Source organism: Ursus americanus, chromosome 7, assembly GCF_024610735.1.
Source record: "Ursus americanus isolate L20-20 chromosome 7, mUrsAme1.1.p, whole genome shotgun sequence".
Lineage (NCBI taxonomy): Eukaryota > Metazoa > Chordata > Mammalia > Carnivora > Ursidae > Ursus > Ursus americanus.
The window spans coordinates 84,669,532-84,687,273 of record NC_142133.1 but is presented as its reverse complement, the minus strand read 5'-3'; the positions used below and the strand labels follow the sequence as shown (position 1 = coordinate 84,687,273).

At 41.3% G+C, this 17,742-nt stretch overlaps 1 protein-coding gene across 1 annotated transcript in view; it reads right to left on the bottom strand.

Annotated features, from left to right (window-relative positions):
- LOC123786598 (myelin transcription factor 1-like protein) overlaps nucleotides 1-17,742 on the bottom strand; it is a 307,765-nt gene that overhangs the window by 244,201 nt on the left and 45,822 nt on the right. The gene's annotated exons all lie outside the window — the stretch shown is intronic.

The window sequence follows — 17,742 nt, the reverse complement described above, 5'->3', positions numbered from 1 at the left end:
TGAATTCAGGCTCCACACCTGCTACAGGTGAGCCCAGACTTGTGACATGTCTTTTACAGAATCCAAGTTCCCACTGAAATCCAGTGGTGCTGACACTTGGTGTGCAGATCTGTGCTGAGGATCAGAGGAGATAATATGCATTGCAACATGCCCATCATAGCCCAGGCACACCACAGGGCCTTTGCATGTCAGTTTCCTGCCCTCACGGACAGAAGGGTGCTATATCCTTATGTCGTGTCTAGAGCAGATTTTCTAACCTTTCTGGATTGGGCATCTTTTCAACAAAAAATAAAATAAAATAAATTTTAAAAACAGTGAATGATCCTCTATTTAGATATCAGTATATATATTATATACACACTATTGTGTACTGACAAATCATAATAATTGTGGAACACACATACTAATAAAACACTTAAAGTTAAAATTACTTATTATATTTATAAACAGTACAAATCTTTTTTCTTCTGAAATGTATTAAGAATTTTTTTTGAAGTGAGAGAACTATCTTTAAATATGACATTATTTTTTTAAATCTTGCCTGTCACTTCATGAGAGAGCAATTTCAAGCTCTATTTCTTACTTCAATTTATATTGATACTTTCTCTTAAGACCTGTCATAGTTGAAAAGACACCTCACAAAGAAACATTCATCTCAAATGAAAGAAGAGTAACTTCTATATTGCCTACTGCAATGAAAGCATGATACTTATTTTCCCATTATGACTATAGGTTATGCCAAGATTTTTATTGAAATTCAACTAATCAATTTCTGTTGATCTCAGATGCCACAAGTTGCTCTTACAAACCACCAGAAGGTGTTAAATATATATATTTAAACAAATGGATTCAAACACACCGAATGTTTTTAATAATCTTTAAAATTGTTTAAGAATTTTTGTTTTCAAATTCTTTATTTTTAAAGACTTAATTTATTTGAGAGAGAGAGCATGAGCTGGAGTGGGGGAGGGGGCAGAGGCAGAGAGTGGGGCTCCATCCCAGGACCCTGGAATCATGACCTGAGCCAAAGGCAGATGCTTAACTGACTGAGCCACCCAGATGCCCCTTGTTCCCAAATTCTTGAAGTGGGTAAATGTGAGAGCTTTTACTAAGTTTCAAATATTACTTATAGCAAAATTTTAAAACTCGTATCACAATGACAGTTTCTAAGCATCCATTTTCAGAGTGTTCTCCCCATAGTCCAAAGTTTCTTTCTAAAGAGAGTCCCACTAATTGTTATCATTATCTTTACTTTCAAGCAGGATTAAATATATTAATTTTTCGAAGGATATCTGCTGGCACCATGCTTCTCTAGCCATTATTCTCATCCATAAGTAACAGATTTGGAGCATGGATCCTTTTGTAAAAGAACAATCTATCTCCCCTTTAAGATTGACAACCTGTTTAGAAGTTTACTATAGAAACACCTTTGTGGAGCAAATGATTTTCACAGTTGTGTCCTACTTCATCACAAAATACTATAAAATGTTGCAATATAAATTATAAATCCATTTGTGGAGGGCCCCATAAACTGTATTATGGAGCAAAATGCCAAAATCCAACGGAAGCATGAAGTTCTTAATTTAAGCCCCTGCATTTTGGACTGCTCATTCATCTGTGGAATATCATGCATGACACGCTGACATCTGCTGATGTCACGGGAATGATATCTGGAAAAGCTCATGGTGTCTCTACTCATCTGCATGTTTTGTACCAAGAAAACTTAATATAGTTGTTAATTTTAATGCAAATAAGTTCGATATTTTTTATGTCTGAACACCTTGTGAACCTCTGAAACACAGGCATTCCACTTTGGACAGCAATGTCCTGAATTCCCAAATAAGGGTTCAAATTCCCCCAAGATGAGTTACTCCACCACAAAGAACCATTTTATAAATCAGAAAGATTGGCTGGTGCCTACCTGAGGCACAAACGTAACTTATGGCTGCCACTGTTTATTATGAATAAAAGGCAAGATGAATAACTAAATTAACAAATCACACACACACACACACACACACACACACACACACACAACACCAACCTGCGTGCGCTGCGTTGATCCCATCTAATTTAGCACCTGCACACCCTTGAATCTGAGCCCCACAAACGCTCTGCCGCACACGCTATATGACTGGTATGTAAGTCATGTAGATGGAACTACTATTGATCAGCAATATTGCTTCATGGCTAAGTCAGATATTTATCTTTTCCCTTCTCACTCCTTAACTTCCTCATCATCTATAATTAGTCTTGGTAGTTAAAATGGCCCTAGTATCACATCCTGTGTTGTCATGGCTATAGTCAGGGTCATAGACAGGTCAACAAATGTTAAAACACAAAGATCTTGATATGCCTTTCTTTCCCTAAGGCTCTCAGTTGCACCACACTTCATTCTTAACCTTGGTGAAATTATTGCATGCTCTCTGCTAGGGCCCAGGTACCAAGTGGTCCAAGCAAGCAGAGACCCTTGGGCAGATATCCATTGCCTATCTGCTCTGAAGGGCATAGTAGGTTGATCATCTCTTCATTTTATTTAATTTTTTTAGAGATAGAGAGTGCGAGTGGGGGAGAGGGTCAGATGGAGAGGAAGAAGGACAGAATTTTAATCAGACTCCCCACTGAGCACAGAGACTAACATGGGGCTCAATCTCAGGACCTTGAGATCATGACCTGAGACGAAATTAAGAGTCAGATGTCCAACTGACTGAGCACCCCAGGTGTCCCCATTTCTCTATCTTTTGTGACAGGAATAAAGGGAACTACAGATGGTGGAGAATAAGGGATGGAAGTCAGGTTGGCTTTATATCCCATCAACTGGAACCTGGGACAGAAGAACGGAAACAGGTGAATTAAGTCAGTGGGACTCCTGTTTCCAACCAGGATGGAGTAACAGTGACCGAACTTTCCTTCTTACCAGAAACAACCAGCTGAACAGTTACACGAAGACACTGGGCATCGGACAGTGAAGGACAGTGATCTCTGAGAGACGGGCAGAGACGGGCAGAGACAGGCTCTGTGACCGCTCTGTCTGTCTGCTTTGAGAGTTCCTGGGCTTGGCTGCAGGAGCAGGGGCCCAGAGAGAGCTCAGCAGACTCTCCAAGTCAAGGAGATACTTCTGAGAGTTCAAGCAGACCAAGAAGGCCAGGTTCTCAGGACAGGAACCTGGAGAGAAGAGGGCCCATGAGGTCTGGTGCAGAGTTCCCAACAGAGTGACCATCAGCACCCGTCTGAGGAAACTACCTGAGGCTGGGAGAAGAACCACCTCAAATCCCTGCAGAACAGTATATGGTACCCACACGGGAGGGAATATTGCCTGTCCCCATCAGCTGGGTGTGGAACCTCGCAATTCACAGGCACTGGGTCGAGTATGCAGAAGATCTTGGCTCAAAAGCAAGGAATCATTAGTTATAGACTGAATATTGCTTAGACGTTGCCTGACAAATTTAAAAGCTAGCCCACAGTGTACCAAACTGTTTCCAAGTAACTTAACTACTTCCACGAGTAAAGCTCAGAAGTATTACTACGAATGAAGATAGATCTAGTGCTCAAAAAGGCAAAATTCAAAATATCTAGGACTCTGTTAATGACAAGGCATAGGGGCACCTGGGTCACTCAGTCCGTTAAGCGTCTGACTCTTGATTTCAGCTCAGGTCATGACCTCAGGGTCCTGAGATCGAGCCTCATGTCAGGAACCTTACTGGTTGTGGAGCCTGTTTAAGATTCTCCCTCTCCCTCTCCCTCTGCCCTTCCTCCCCACCTCCACTTGCTGCTCTTGCTATTAAAAAAAAAATTACCAGGCACAGAAAGAAGCAGGAAAATAAAATTCACAGTGAAGAGAAAAATCAATCAATCCAATCTTAGTTGTAGATCTGACACAGATGTGAGAATCTTCAGACAAGTACAATAAAACAATAATAATTGTAGGCTATATATTCAAAAAGTTAAATGGAGACAGAAGACTAATAACAACAACAACAACACCTAAATCCTGTTTCTACAAGTGGAATCTAGGACATCGGAGATGAAACATACACTGGATGGGATAAATGACAGGCTAGGCCTTGGAGAATTAAAGATTAGTGAATTTCAAGATGCAGTAATAGAAAGCATCCAAAATGAGATACACAGAGAAAAAAAAGAATTTAGGAACATAAACAAAACACCAGTTATTGGTGGAACAACGTCTAGTGACCTGATACACAAGTAATCAGAGTAAATGAAGAGAAGGAGAGACACAGGAGACCAAATAACATGACATAACATAAAATAATTGAAGGTAATGGCATAAAATGTCCAAATGTAATGAAAACTTTAAACCTACAGATTCAAAATAAATCAACAAAACTCAAGTACAAGAAACACGAAGAGAATAGCATACAGCAAACAGCCAAATTGCTCAAACCCAGTGATAAACAGGAACTCTTAAAAGCAGACAGAGGGGAAAAAAGACTGCTCTGTGTAAGGAAGCAAAGATAAGGAAGGTAACATTTATCATGAGAACAATGCAAGCAGGGAGGTGGTGGAGCTTGGTTCTTAAAGGAGAAACATCCTGTTAACCTAGAATTCATTACCCAGAGAAAGTACCTTTCAACACTGAAGGTAAAAGAAAGACTTTTTAAGGCATATAAAAGCAAGATAATATATATCATCAGCAGACTAACCCTGCAAGAAAAATTAAAGGAAGTCTTCCAGCAGAAGGAACAGATTGCCAGATAACAGCTTGCCACAAAGTAACAGTGTCAGCCATGGTAACTCTATGGATAAAAACATAATATAGTTTTCTCATTATTTAAATCTCTAAAAATAAATGACAGATTAAATAGAAATAATAATGTGGTGTGTCCTCCACAACATAGGCAAAACTAAAATTTATGATCGTAGCAGCAAAGTCAAAGGAGCAGAACTGGAAGTACCTGCTGCAGGATTCTTGTGCTGTGTACGAAGGGGTATCATACCATTTATTGTAAACAGCAAAAGAAATAAAGTTCATTTTATAAAACTCAAGCAACAACTAAAATAACAACAACAGTTACAGCTAATAAGTCAATAGAGGAGACAAATAGAACTATATATAAGTACTCAATCCAAAACGAGGCAAAATTAAGGACAAAAGAGAGAAGGAACAGATGGGATAAAGAGAAAACATAGCGCGATGGTCTACTTAGATCTAATGATACTAATAATCAGGCTGAACGTATTACCTAAACATCCCAAGGAAAAGGCAGAAGTTGTTGAATCAGATAGAGCAAGACATTACTACACTGCCCACAGAAACACGTCCTTATATATATAAAGACAAAATGTTGAAGAATGAAAATACATACCATGCTAATGCTAATCAGAAGAAAGCAGGAGTAACTGTATCAATAACAAAAGCTTCAGAGACAGCACCATTGCCAGGGATAAACAAGGGAATTTTACAATGATAAATTAATAAAGAAGAGATAACAGTCTAATTACTTCCGCACCTAATAACTGACCTTTCAGATACATGGAGCACAACTAGATGAACTGCAAGGAGAAACAGACCCACTGTTATTTCAACACCCCCCCTGTTAGGACTCAGTAGACGGAATCGATGGAAACTCAGTAAAGATGTAGATTTGAACCACACCGTCAAGCAGCTAGACTTAACATTTATAGGACGCTCCACGCAACAGCAGCAAAAAGGGTGTTCTTTTCACGTGCACACTGAATATTTACCCCAGCAGCCCAAATTCTGGGTCATAGAACAAGTCTCAGTGAATGCTAAGAGATTTAAGTCACACGAAGTCTGTTCTCTGCCCACAGTATAATTGGAATGAAGTCACTAGTAGAAAATTCTTTGTGAAATGCCCAAATGTTTGGAAATGAAATAATATACTTCTAAATAACCAATGGGTCAAAGAAAAAATAAAAGGAAGGGAAATTTGGAAGTTTTTTGAACTGGATGAACATGAGAAAAAGCCCACAATGTGCCACTTTGAGGGTTGCTGCTAAGGCAATAAGAAGAGGGGACTCGGAGCACCAGTGCACCAGGCAGAGAATAAGGATCAATGACTTCAACTTCCACCTGAAGCAACTAGAAAAGGAAGAGCCATTTAAACCAAAGTAAGTGGAAGGAAAGAAATTATAAAGATCAGAGAAGAAATCCATGAAATGAAAAACAGAAAAAAGTAGAGAAAATCAATAAACCAAAACCTTATTCTTTGAGAAGATTGATAAAATTGATGAATCTCTAATTAGGCTGATCATAAAAGAGAGAGACAGAGAGAGACAGACAGAAAAATAAAGGTGTGTGTGTGTGTGAGAGAGAGAAAGAGAGACAGAGAGAGGAGAGGGAAGGGAGAGGAGGAGAGGAGGGAGAGAGGGAAGAAGATGGGAGGGGGAGGAAGAGTAAGGAGAAAAGGGAGGAGAGAGGGAAGGGGGGAAATTAAACCATCAGTATCAGGAGTAAGAGAGGGAAAATCAATACAGAATGTCACATATTAAAATATAATAAAACGCAATAAAGAAACATATGAACAACTTTAATCAATAAATTTAACAACTTAGATGAAGTAGAAAAAATTTCCTTGAAAGACACAAACCACCAAGTTCATTCAATAAGAAATGGATACCTTGGACAGCCTATATCTATTAAAAAATAAACCTCAGTATAATCAAGAACCCTCCCACAAAGACAACTCCAGGTCCAGATTCCTTCACTGGCAAATTGTACCAGATATTTAAGAAAGAAATAATACCAATTATACACAAACACTTTGGGACATTTGAAAGGAAGGGATAATTCTCAACTCATTACTAAATTCAAAAATCAGATAAAGGCATTATGAGATTAAAGAAATATAGAGCAACATCTATCATGAAGATACATATGAAAATTCTAAATAAAAATATAACATAAGGTATAGTACGTCATGACCAAATGGATTTAATCAAGGCTAGTTTAACATTTGAAAATCAAAGTAATTCATTATGTATAAACTAAAAAAGAAAATCCACAGTATCATCTCTAGAGGCAGAAAAATGTGACCCTACCCACCATGTAGTTTTGAGTGAAACATTTAGCAACCTAAGAATAAAAGAAATCTTCCCCAAGCCCGTAAAGGGCATCAACACAGAATTTACAACTTAATTTACTCCTACGATCAGGGATGAGACAGGATGTCCTGCATTAGCGCCGTTAATCAACATTATACTGGACATTGTAGCCAGCATAGGACAAAGTCATAAAAGAAATAAAAGGCAGATTGACAAAGAAAAAGTAAAACTGTCTTTATTTGCAGATGATGTGATGGCTATGTAGAAAATCTGATGAAGTCCACAAAAAAGCGACTAGAATGAATAAGTGAGTTTAGCAAGATTGCAAGGCACAAGTACAACGTTTAAAATTAGTTTTAATTCTATATACTGGTAATGCACATTCAGAAATTGAAATTAAAACTATAACTTATGATAACACCAAAAATGTTAAATATCTAGGTAGAAAATTGACAATAATGAGCAGGCCCTATACACTGAAAATTAAAAGAGACTGCTAGAAATTAAACAAGACCTACATCAGTGGAGAGCCGTCCAGTGCCTGGCCTTCAGAGTTTCAACACCATCTCAGTCTAAATCCTAGTGCTCATTGCCTATAGAAACCGACAAGCTGATTCTGAAATTCACATAGAAATGAAAAGGACCTATATTGGTCAAAGCAACTTTGCAAAAGAACAAAGTTGGAGAATTAAGACTCCCTGATTTCAAGACTTACTACAGCATGACAGTCATCAACACTGGCATAAAGGCCATGCAGTCCAGCAGAACAGAGCTCAGAGCCCAGGAACAGGCCCACACACGGAGACAACGGATTCTCGACAAAGACGAAAATGCATATTAACATAGAAAAAGGATGCTCTTTTCAACAAATAGGTTTGGAACAATTGGATAACCGTAATAAAAAATTAAATGAGTAGACACTGATCCATACCTAGCACCATATATAATTTTTTTTTTACTTTGGGAACTTTATTATTTTTTTATAATAGTATTTTTTATTATATGATGTTAGTCACCATACAGTACATCCCTGGTTTTTGATGTAAAGTTCGATGATTCATTAGTTGCGTATAACACCCAGTGCACCATATATAAATTAACTCAAAACAGATCTTAAACCTAACTGTAAAATGTGAAACAGTAAAATTTCTAAAATAAAACAGAAGATCTTTATGACTTTGAGTTAGGCAAATATTTTTAGGTTCAATATCAAACATACAATCCATAAAAGGACATATTATTAATTTGCACATCATTAAAATTAAAAAGGTTTGTTATTCAAAAGGCACAGTTGAGAGGCTGATAAATAAGTCCCAGTCTGGGATGAAATATTTGCAAATCATATGACAGACTTGTATCTAGAACACACAAAGGATCTTACAACTCAGGAATAACAAGCAACTTCCCCAGTTTAAAGGGAAAAAATGGGCAAAGTGATTGAGCAGAGTCTTTACCAAAGAAGACATATGGATGGCAAAAAAGCACATGAAAGGATGCTCAACATCAGTAGACATTGGGGAAATTCAAATTAAAACCCCAGTGTGATATCCTACACACACCTGTTAGAATATAACAATCAAAAGACTGACCATGTAAAGTCTTGGGGAAGATGGGGAGGAGGTAGAGTGCTCACACATCACTGGCAGGAATGCAACTGATAGACTTTGGAAAACACTTTACAGTTTGTGAAAAAGTTAAACTTACACCTCCCACCATATGACCCAGTCATTCCACAACTAGGTATGAGAGCATATGTCCACACCGAGAGTTGCACATGAATATTCTATAGAATTTTAGTTTGAAATACTCAAAGTTCAAGTGACCCAAATATCCATCCTTCAAGGTGTGTTGATAAGTTGTGTAATACCCATGCAATGAGAAACGACCCAGCAGTACAAGTTAGTGCACTATGGACGCATAGAACAGGACACCTGCATCTCAAAATACCGACGTTCAGGGAAAGAACAGACAAAACGTACACACAGTAGAATACAATTTACATAAAATCCTAGAAAGTGCTGACTGGTCGCTAGGACAAAAGGCAGATCCAGGGCTGCCTGGGGAGGGGGCAGGGAGGAATGGGAGGGAGGGCTCTACGAAACCTTGTGGGAACTACCTTGACTGTGGTGATAGGTGGCTGTACACATTTTTCAGAACTTAGAGAATTAGGGGCACCTGGGTGGCTCAGTCAGTTAAGCATCTGCCTTCAGCTCAGGTTGTGACCCCAGCGTCCTGGGATGGAGTCTGAGGTCAGCTTCCTTGCTCAGCGGGGAGTCTGCTTCTCCCTCTCCCTCTACTGCTCCCCCTGCTTGTGTTCTCTCTTCCTCTCTCTTACTGTCAAATAAATAAATAAAATATTTTTTAAAAGAACTTAATAGGGGCGCCTGGGTGACTCAGTCTGTTAAACATCTGCCTTTGGCTCAGGTCATGATCCCAGGGTCCTGGGATTGAGCCCGTGTCAGCCTCCCTGCTCAGTGGGGAGCCTGCTTCTCCTTCTCCTGCTCCCCCGGCTTGTGCCCAATCTCTCTCTCTGTATGAAATAGATAAATAAAATATTTTTTAAAAGAACTTACAGAATTATACACTTTAAATCTGCAGAGTTTATATGTATGATTATAATTCCATTGATCTACTAAAACAAGAGGGGTTGGCAAAGCAGAGTGAAGAGACAGCACAACCACTCAGCTTCCCTCCAGACTCTGGTCTGCCTCCTCTCCTTTCAAAACCCAACAGATGGAGACAGTCAGTGCAAGAGCCAAGGTCAGCATCGTGAGCTGGACCCCCCGCACCTCCACCATCACTAATGTTTCTCGTCTGTAAGAGGTCATGTAAATTTCAAGACCAAGAGGCAGAGTCTTTCATTTCTTGGTATGAAAAAAGCATGAAAACTTGCACTTTGGCAAGGATCAATTTGGCTGAAATGGAAATGGTATTTCTTTTCTTTTCTTTTTTTCATTTTACTCAGGCCTTTATTTTTTTTAATTTATAATAGTTTTTTTATTATATTATGTTAGTCACCATACAGTAGTACATCCCCAGTTTTTGATGTAAAGTTCCATGATTCATTACTTGCATATAACACCCAGTGCACCATGCAATACGTGCCCTCCTTACTACCCATCACCCGTCTATCCCAATCCCCCACCTCCCTCCCCTCTGAAGCCCTCAGTTTGTTTCCCAGAGTCCATAGTCTCTCATGGTTCATTCCTCCTTCTGTTTACCCCCCCCCCTTCATTCTTCCCTTCCTTCTACCGATCTTCCTATTTCTTATGTTCCATAAATGAGTGAAACCATATGATAATTGTCTTTCTCTGCTTGATTTATTTCGCTTAGCATTATCTCCTCCAGTCCCATCCATGTTGCTGCAAATGTTGTGAAATCGTTCTTTTTTGGTGCCTGAGTAATATTCCATTGTATATATGGACCACATCTTTTTTTTTTAAATAATTTTTATTTTGTTATATTAGTCACCATACAGCACATCCCTAGTTTTTGATGCAATCTTCCATGATTCATTATTTGCGTATAACACCCAGTGCACCATGCAATATGTGCCCTCCTTAATACCCATCACCGGCCTATCCCAATCCCCCACCTCCCTCCCCTCTGAAGCCCTCAGTTTATTTCCCAGAGTCCACAGTCTCTCATGGTTCATTCCCCCTTCTGTTTACCCCCCCCTTCATTCTTCCCTTCCTTCTCCTACCGATCTTCCTATTTCTTATGTTCCATAAATGAGTGAAACCATATAATTGTCTTTCTCTGCTTGACTTATTTCACTTAGCATAATCTCCTCCAGTCCCGTCCATGTTGCTGCAAATGTTGTGTAATCATCCTTTCTGATGGCTGAGTAATATTCCATTTTATATATGGACCACATCTTCTTAATCCAGTCATCTGTTGAAGGGCATCTCGGCTCCTTCCACAAATTAGCTATTGTGAACAATGCTGCTATGAACATTGGGGTGGAAATGTTATTTCTTAACTTATTGGAGGAAGGAGGTTTGAGTCTGGAGGACACTGTCCTGTTGCTAAGAGAGTCTGGACAGGGAGTGCTGAGGGCAGTCAAAGCCAGTGTTGCGTTTGGCTTGGTAAGCCGTGTTGCCGGGCACCTTCCCACTGTCCTAGAGGGAAGCTCTGAGCAGGTGCTCTTTATCCAGACATGGGCAGCTCAGTGTAGGTCCTGGATATGGGCGCTGGGGAAATGAGTTGCAATTGCGAACAGGAAGGTGTTCAGAATTGGTTTTCTTTTCAATTTTACAAAAAGCACTGTGCCCCCAGTCTTCCCTCTCTGGCAGAATTTGAACTAATGGCCCCACTCTGGGCCAGCCCCAGCATGAAGGGGCACAGGGAAGAGAGAGAGTGTGTGTGGCGGTGGGTAAGAGAGAGGGGAGTGCCTGAGCTCTCCAGTCCCCAGCACAGCACGGACCCCCTGATAAGGAGGGACTCAACAATAATGGTGATAGTTCAAAAGAGGGATGAGGACGAAGAGCAGAAAGTGAATTTAAAGAGGAGAATAGCCATGATAAACACACGAAGTGACTGGACGAGCACAATTAGCAGAGTGAGCAGTGGCATAACTGTGCACCTTGGAGTTTCTGTTTTTGGTAACATCTTCTCCCCACACCCACTGTTCTTCTGCTGAACTGTGCTCCTTCATGCAGGCCTTGGCATTTTCCACAGGATAACAGCATCACCTCAGAGGTTTCCAGAGCGTGGGGGACCGAGCCATACTGCGCCACGGAAAGGGGATCAGCAGTGGCAGACACAGACCGGGTTTCAGGACCCAATGGGCTTTCGTGATGGTGAATTATGAGTGTGAGCTTACTGACTTTTTCTAGCTAAACTAAATTTAGATTCAAGACTGTCATCAAGGAGTGGCTGCACAAATCTGATTCGGGTAGAGGCAAAGCCTGTTCAGAACTAATGACAGGCATAGAGGGCATCTGCGGTCCCTGGCTGGGGACTAGCCTGTCCCACAGCCACAATGTACGGCCACAGCCACTGAGAGAAAAGGAATAGGAGAGAAAACAAGACAGCATTACTGAATAACAGAGAAAGAGCAGGCACAGAGCACGCACAGGCTACAGCCCTGAACCGCCCCATGGAGGCACAGGCCGGGCTCCTTCACCCTTGTCACCCTCAGGCAGAAGGAGGACACCTGCAAGTCTGCGGTCACAGCTGATAACCTATAACCCATGCTCCTTCGTCAGCCAGACTTTAATAAGGTTGTAGTTGATGCAAACAAACCAGCCTTGAAGTATGAACAACCTTGGGGCATTTGCATTTTAGAAGAGAAGTGTTAGATGGAAAGGCCTTCAATTTTGAAAAGAATGGAAATCTAAAGACAAAATTCCTGGGTCGAGCATCAGAATCTTCTTGTGAAGTTCTGTAGCACCTGCTATAGGGCCCAGCCTCATCACCTGGGCTGCCGTGGACGTGGGGGCCATCTGCAGGGAGTCCCTGAGATACAAGAGGGCAACTTGGCATGCTTCCGACCTTTCTGAGAGCCAGCCAGTTGAACACCCCATGCTATTTAATTAGTAAATGACTTTTCTTTTCTTTTTTTCTTTTTTTTTTTTTTTAAAGATTTTATTTATTTATTTGACAGAGAGAGACAGCGACAGAGGGAACACAAGCAAGGGGAGTATGAGAGGGAGAAGCAGGGAGCCCGATGCGGGACTTGATCCCAGGACCCTGGGATCATGACCTGAGCCGAAGGAAGACACTTAATGGCTGAACCACCCAGACGCCCCAGTAAATGACTTTTCTTACTTTCTTTTTTCCTGTTGTGCTTCAACAGCTACTGGACAATGGGGCTAAGAAATATACACACACCCACACACATAGTATATGATTTATATCATGTATTCTATTTATATAATTTATATATAATTTAAACTGTATATATTAGATAATATTTTAATGTACTTTATGCTAAATATTTACACAGTACATTACATTACATACAATTATATTACATTTACATATATATGTATGTAATATATATAATACATATTTTGCTGTATCAAAATGGTGAAAAAGTTCACTATGTTTTTCAGAAATATGTTTCTCTGTCCTATATTTTTCTTGAATTATGGATTTATGAACATCTACAGGAGTTAAGTATGTTTAAACAGATGTTTGTAAATGGAAGATTATCATGTGTGGATCTCATCTGGGCTTCATCAAGAAGACCTTAGAGAGAGAGGAGAGTCTAGACGAGACTCCACATAGACTCAACACCTGCTGCCAATCTCACCTCCTTGAGAGGAAGGCATCTCAAACTCCAGGATACTTCCTTATATTTTAAATCAAAATTTAGAGTTGTCATGACAAAGTCCTAACCTGATGTAATGGCCAGTAAATGTTAAACGTTGGATTTTTTTCAAAAATAATTCTTAAATGAAATACAGAAAAAAAAATAATGCTTACAGTTGACACCTTTAAATGACATGGGAAATTATAAGACATGCAGATTAAAACAAAACCAAAACCACAAAAAACCTACACTAATGAGATCTGAAACGTAGCACAAGTATCTTCTGTTAAGTACAAAGTGCCAAACTTCTCCTATTCCAGGACGCACAGACTTCTGCCACCTGTCCCTCTGCACCTCCAGCACCACGTAAGGACCTCCGTGAGCACCACCTCCCTCCCTGCGTGTGGACACCCAGACCCCTGGCAGGGGAGGGAGCTGAGCTGTCAACCAAGGGGCTATCCTGTCTCTGTGCATCATCTCTGGAAGTTAGAGCTGAGTGACCTCTTTTCTGGATCAAGATAAGCAAAAACAATAATCAATGAAGGAATTAGAATGATGTTGGACAAGGCTAACTAGCCTGTCCCTCCCTAGGTTTTCGCACTAATAAAGGTCTTCAGTAGACTGTTCATAGGGAAAGTTTCGTAAAGATAATTTGAAAAAAATAATTGAAGTACACTTACACACTTACTTATTTCATAGTGAGTCACAAATGAAGTCAGATTTATCAACTTCACATTCCTTTTTACAAACAGTAGGCAATGTTTTATTGTTTTAAAAACTAAAACCTAATTCTTGATTGGCTGCATAGTGACATGTAGCATTGGGCATTTCTAAAAATAGCTGATTTGTTAGATTGCAAGGAAATTTTCATTTTTAAATTATTTCCTCCACATGTTCAACCATTTGTTTCATATATTTTTTACAAAGACTTCACGGACCAATTTTTGTCTTTACAATATTGGATTGGAGGAAATAACTAGAAGTTCAAAGTCCAAAAGTCTATTTTGCAATTAGCCTTCAAATTGGAAAGATATCCATGTGGCACATTTTATTTCTTCATTTTAATTTTGGAATGTTTTCAATTTTCTCTTCTAAACGTTAAAAAAAAGAGTTTTAAGCAAAAGCTCTGGAAACACAGAAACTCAGGCAAGCTCCATGTGTAAATGAACTTGGAGTTGAAACCACCCCACCACCCACCTTCTCCAGGCCGGCCAACGAAGGCGCACTTGCAGCGTGCAAATCAAAGTGCCCGTAGGTCAAGGACAGGGTGGCCCAGCACAGCCCGGTTGCTCTGACTGGATGTGTGAGATATGTTTGTGCTGTGATGTTCTTTTAGGGTGACTCTGGAAGTGGCTCATCTGAACATACTGTCCGAAAGAAAAACCAAGTCATTTAAGGAGAACAAACCAGTTTAAGTCCATAGACTAACTTCCAGCGAATCTTCTTTCAATTTGTACATGAACTGGGTCCTTCACCTTCATTATAAGGAAGCACTCTAGGAAGAGTTTCTCCCTCTTTGCCTGTGTGAGAGCCTGCTGTGTTCTCCCTTACTGAAAAATAGAAGACCCTCAGAGCAACAGACGGCAGTCCGGAAAAGGAGTCCAGCTGAGATTTTTCTAACAGACAGCAGAGGATGAAGGCTGCCAGCTCAGTGTCAACGGTGGAAATGAATACCACTGAGAGAGGGAGACAGAATGGATGGCTGCAGGACCACTCTAGCCTCGGCTCACACGTGTGCAGGTGCAAAGAAGCGGGAGAGAGCTACTGCCACCTTGCCCTCTGCATGCCACGCCGAGTTTCCCATCAGGAAAAGAGTAAGGATGCATCTGAAACCCTGGAGAAAGGTGTCTGGCCTCGTGGGCGCACAACCCAAGTGTTCCCATGAAGCCTGTGCTCAGAAGGGCCCCACACCCGGTTGAAGGTTCTGCTGTGGCCATCCTGGAATTCTTAGTAATGTTTGCATAAGAGGCCCTGCATTTCCATTTTGCACTGGGCCCTGCAAACTACGTGGCTGGTCCTGTGTCAGGTATCCACACTTACAGATGATGCCTTTTTCTGATGAAGCTAAAAGAGTTTTTCTCAGCCTCCTCACCTGAAGCAGAGTGGCTGTCTAGCTCCTGAGCCAACTCAGCCCCCAGCAGGTACAAATCTGTTTCTGCCTTCGCCCTCCCCCACCCCCTGGACCAATCAAGGACACATTCTCTGTAGTCATCTGTGAAAGAGGCGGCTGTCAGCCTGGGAAGGGCTTGTAATCCCCCACCACCCTCACTGTGCGTGTCTGAGTCACAGATAGGGGCGCGCAGGGGGAGGCTCCACATTTTGAAAGCTCCATAGGCAATACCTCCACCTCCCTGACTGCAAAGTGCCCCCTGAGCTGCTCTCCCTGGTTCTCTGGGCTAACCCCGCCGGCTGCCCTGGTTCCTACGTCATCACCTTCCAGGGGGTGGGGAGTACCTGAGAGCCTGGAAACTGGTCTCCCTGACTTCAACGTGACGATCACAGTTCATGTTCCATAATTCAGCCAGAGATACTGTTAAAATGATCATCTTGTTCCATACCACCCTTTCTCACAGAAAATGGAGAGGGTGATGGGATCTTAGGAAAACTAGCTGAGCGACGCTGCATTCCACAGCCCGGGGTCATTCCACCTGTGACCTTTCTAGCCAACAGGGCTGAGTATGGCTGTGTGGTGGCCCCTCAAGCCTTCCTCAGTGTGACCTCTGCCTAGTGTCCAGGTGCCTGGCCTGTTCCACACCCGACATGCCTGGGTCCAGCCCGGAGCTTCACTGGGTATGCCTCCTCCTCTCCCACCATCTCCGTCTTTGTGTAATTTGGTCCTTTCTGGAATGGCCTCCCTGACATCTCTCCAGGTGAAGGTGAGCTTCCAGGTCCTGCACTAAGGGACGTCATCTGTAACCTCCCATCTTCCCGTGTTTACTGGGGTGGCGGGTATACCTGAGTCTATTACTTAGAACCTGCTTTGTCTCAGAATTTTCCTAAGAGATGGGCAGCCCTCCGTCCTCACCTTGTTTCACCCACCTCAGTGTCTGACTCAGTGGGCCATTCATCCTTCCCTGAAATACTTTCCTCTCTCAATTAGTGGGCACCCCTCTTCTGGCTGTCCTCCCGCCCAAAGTGATGTTCTTCCCCAGGCTTTGTGCTGGGTCTTCCTCTCTGCCTTGATCTCAACATGCAACCCTCTGCTCTTCTGTACGTCTTCATTGGCCAATCTCATCTGGGTGCATGGCATTAAACACTATCTCCACACCAAGGACTCCTGGAAGCATAATTCTAGACTGACACTTATTTCAGACCAACAGTTTGACATCTCCAATTAGATATCTGCCCAGCATCTCACACTTCACATGTTCTCATGGGACTGCTCAGAGTTCCCACCCATTTATGCCTCTTGTACCAGCTGCCAGGCTGGGAGGATGGGGCTAACAGAATGGTGCCCCACAAGCTGGGGGTTGCAGTAGGTGCCTACGTAGGGCCTCATCTCATCCTCAGTCCTCCCAGAGGTGCACCACATAGGCCCCAGGGCACATACTCATTTGGAAAGCCAGCCAGCATTGTCTGCTATAGGAGCTCCCAACCTGCTATCCCTTGTTTATTTGAGCTAGGAAAAAGATGACACTTTCTCTTTGGGAATAGGCTTTCAAATACATTGAGTGTCACTGTTGATTTAAAGCTAGTTGAAATCATCTCAAAACATGATGTTGCCTATGAAGTTGAGGTTCAGGCAACATATACTTTCTAAAAGGAGATTTTCACTAGATTATAAAAATAACTTTAATACTTGGACTAATTTACACCATTCAGGAGAAAACACTGGAAAAGGAATTAACATTTGTTGACTACCCACCATCGCTCAGACATTGTGCTGATTCACATATTTGCTCATTTAATCCTTCAGATATTCTGAAAGGCATCCTACTAACTCCATCTTGTAGCTGAAAAACAGGCACTAGACACATTAATTATATTGCCCAGTGTCACACAAGTTGTCACAACTTGCAAATGCCCAGAACTGAACACAAATTTGCTGATACCCACACCTGGTACATCCCCCAGCACGGATTAGAGACAATGTGCTCATCAGTAAATATCAAAGGTAGGGTGAGGTAGGTGCAGGTCTCTAATGTAATCCATATCAGACTTGATATCTAATTATTTTATCCTCATAATTAGCTTAGGAGTACAAGTTTTGTACAAAATGTGTGCAATGGGCTTATCATAATGATTTCACTAAGGGCACAGTTAAATCACCACTGAGTTAGATTTTAAACACTGTCAAATAGAAAATAAACAGTATCATCCAGTGAATGGGTGTCCTGTCTAAATGATACCCATTTTTTAATTAAATTACTCATTAGAACAAGATTTCTTGCCCATATCACAGTGGAGAGAATTTTAGAACTGAAAGGGAGCTTAGAAGTATGCATTATGTATGTATT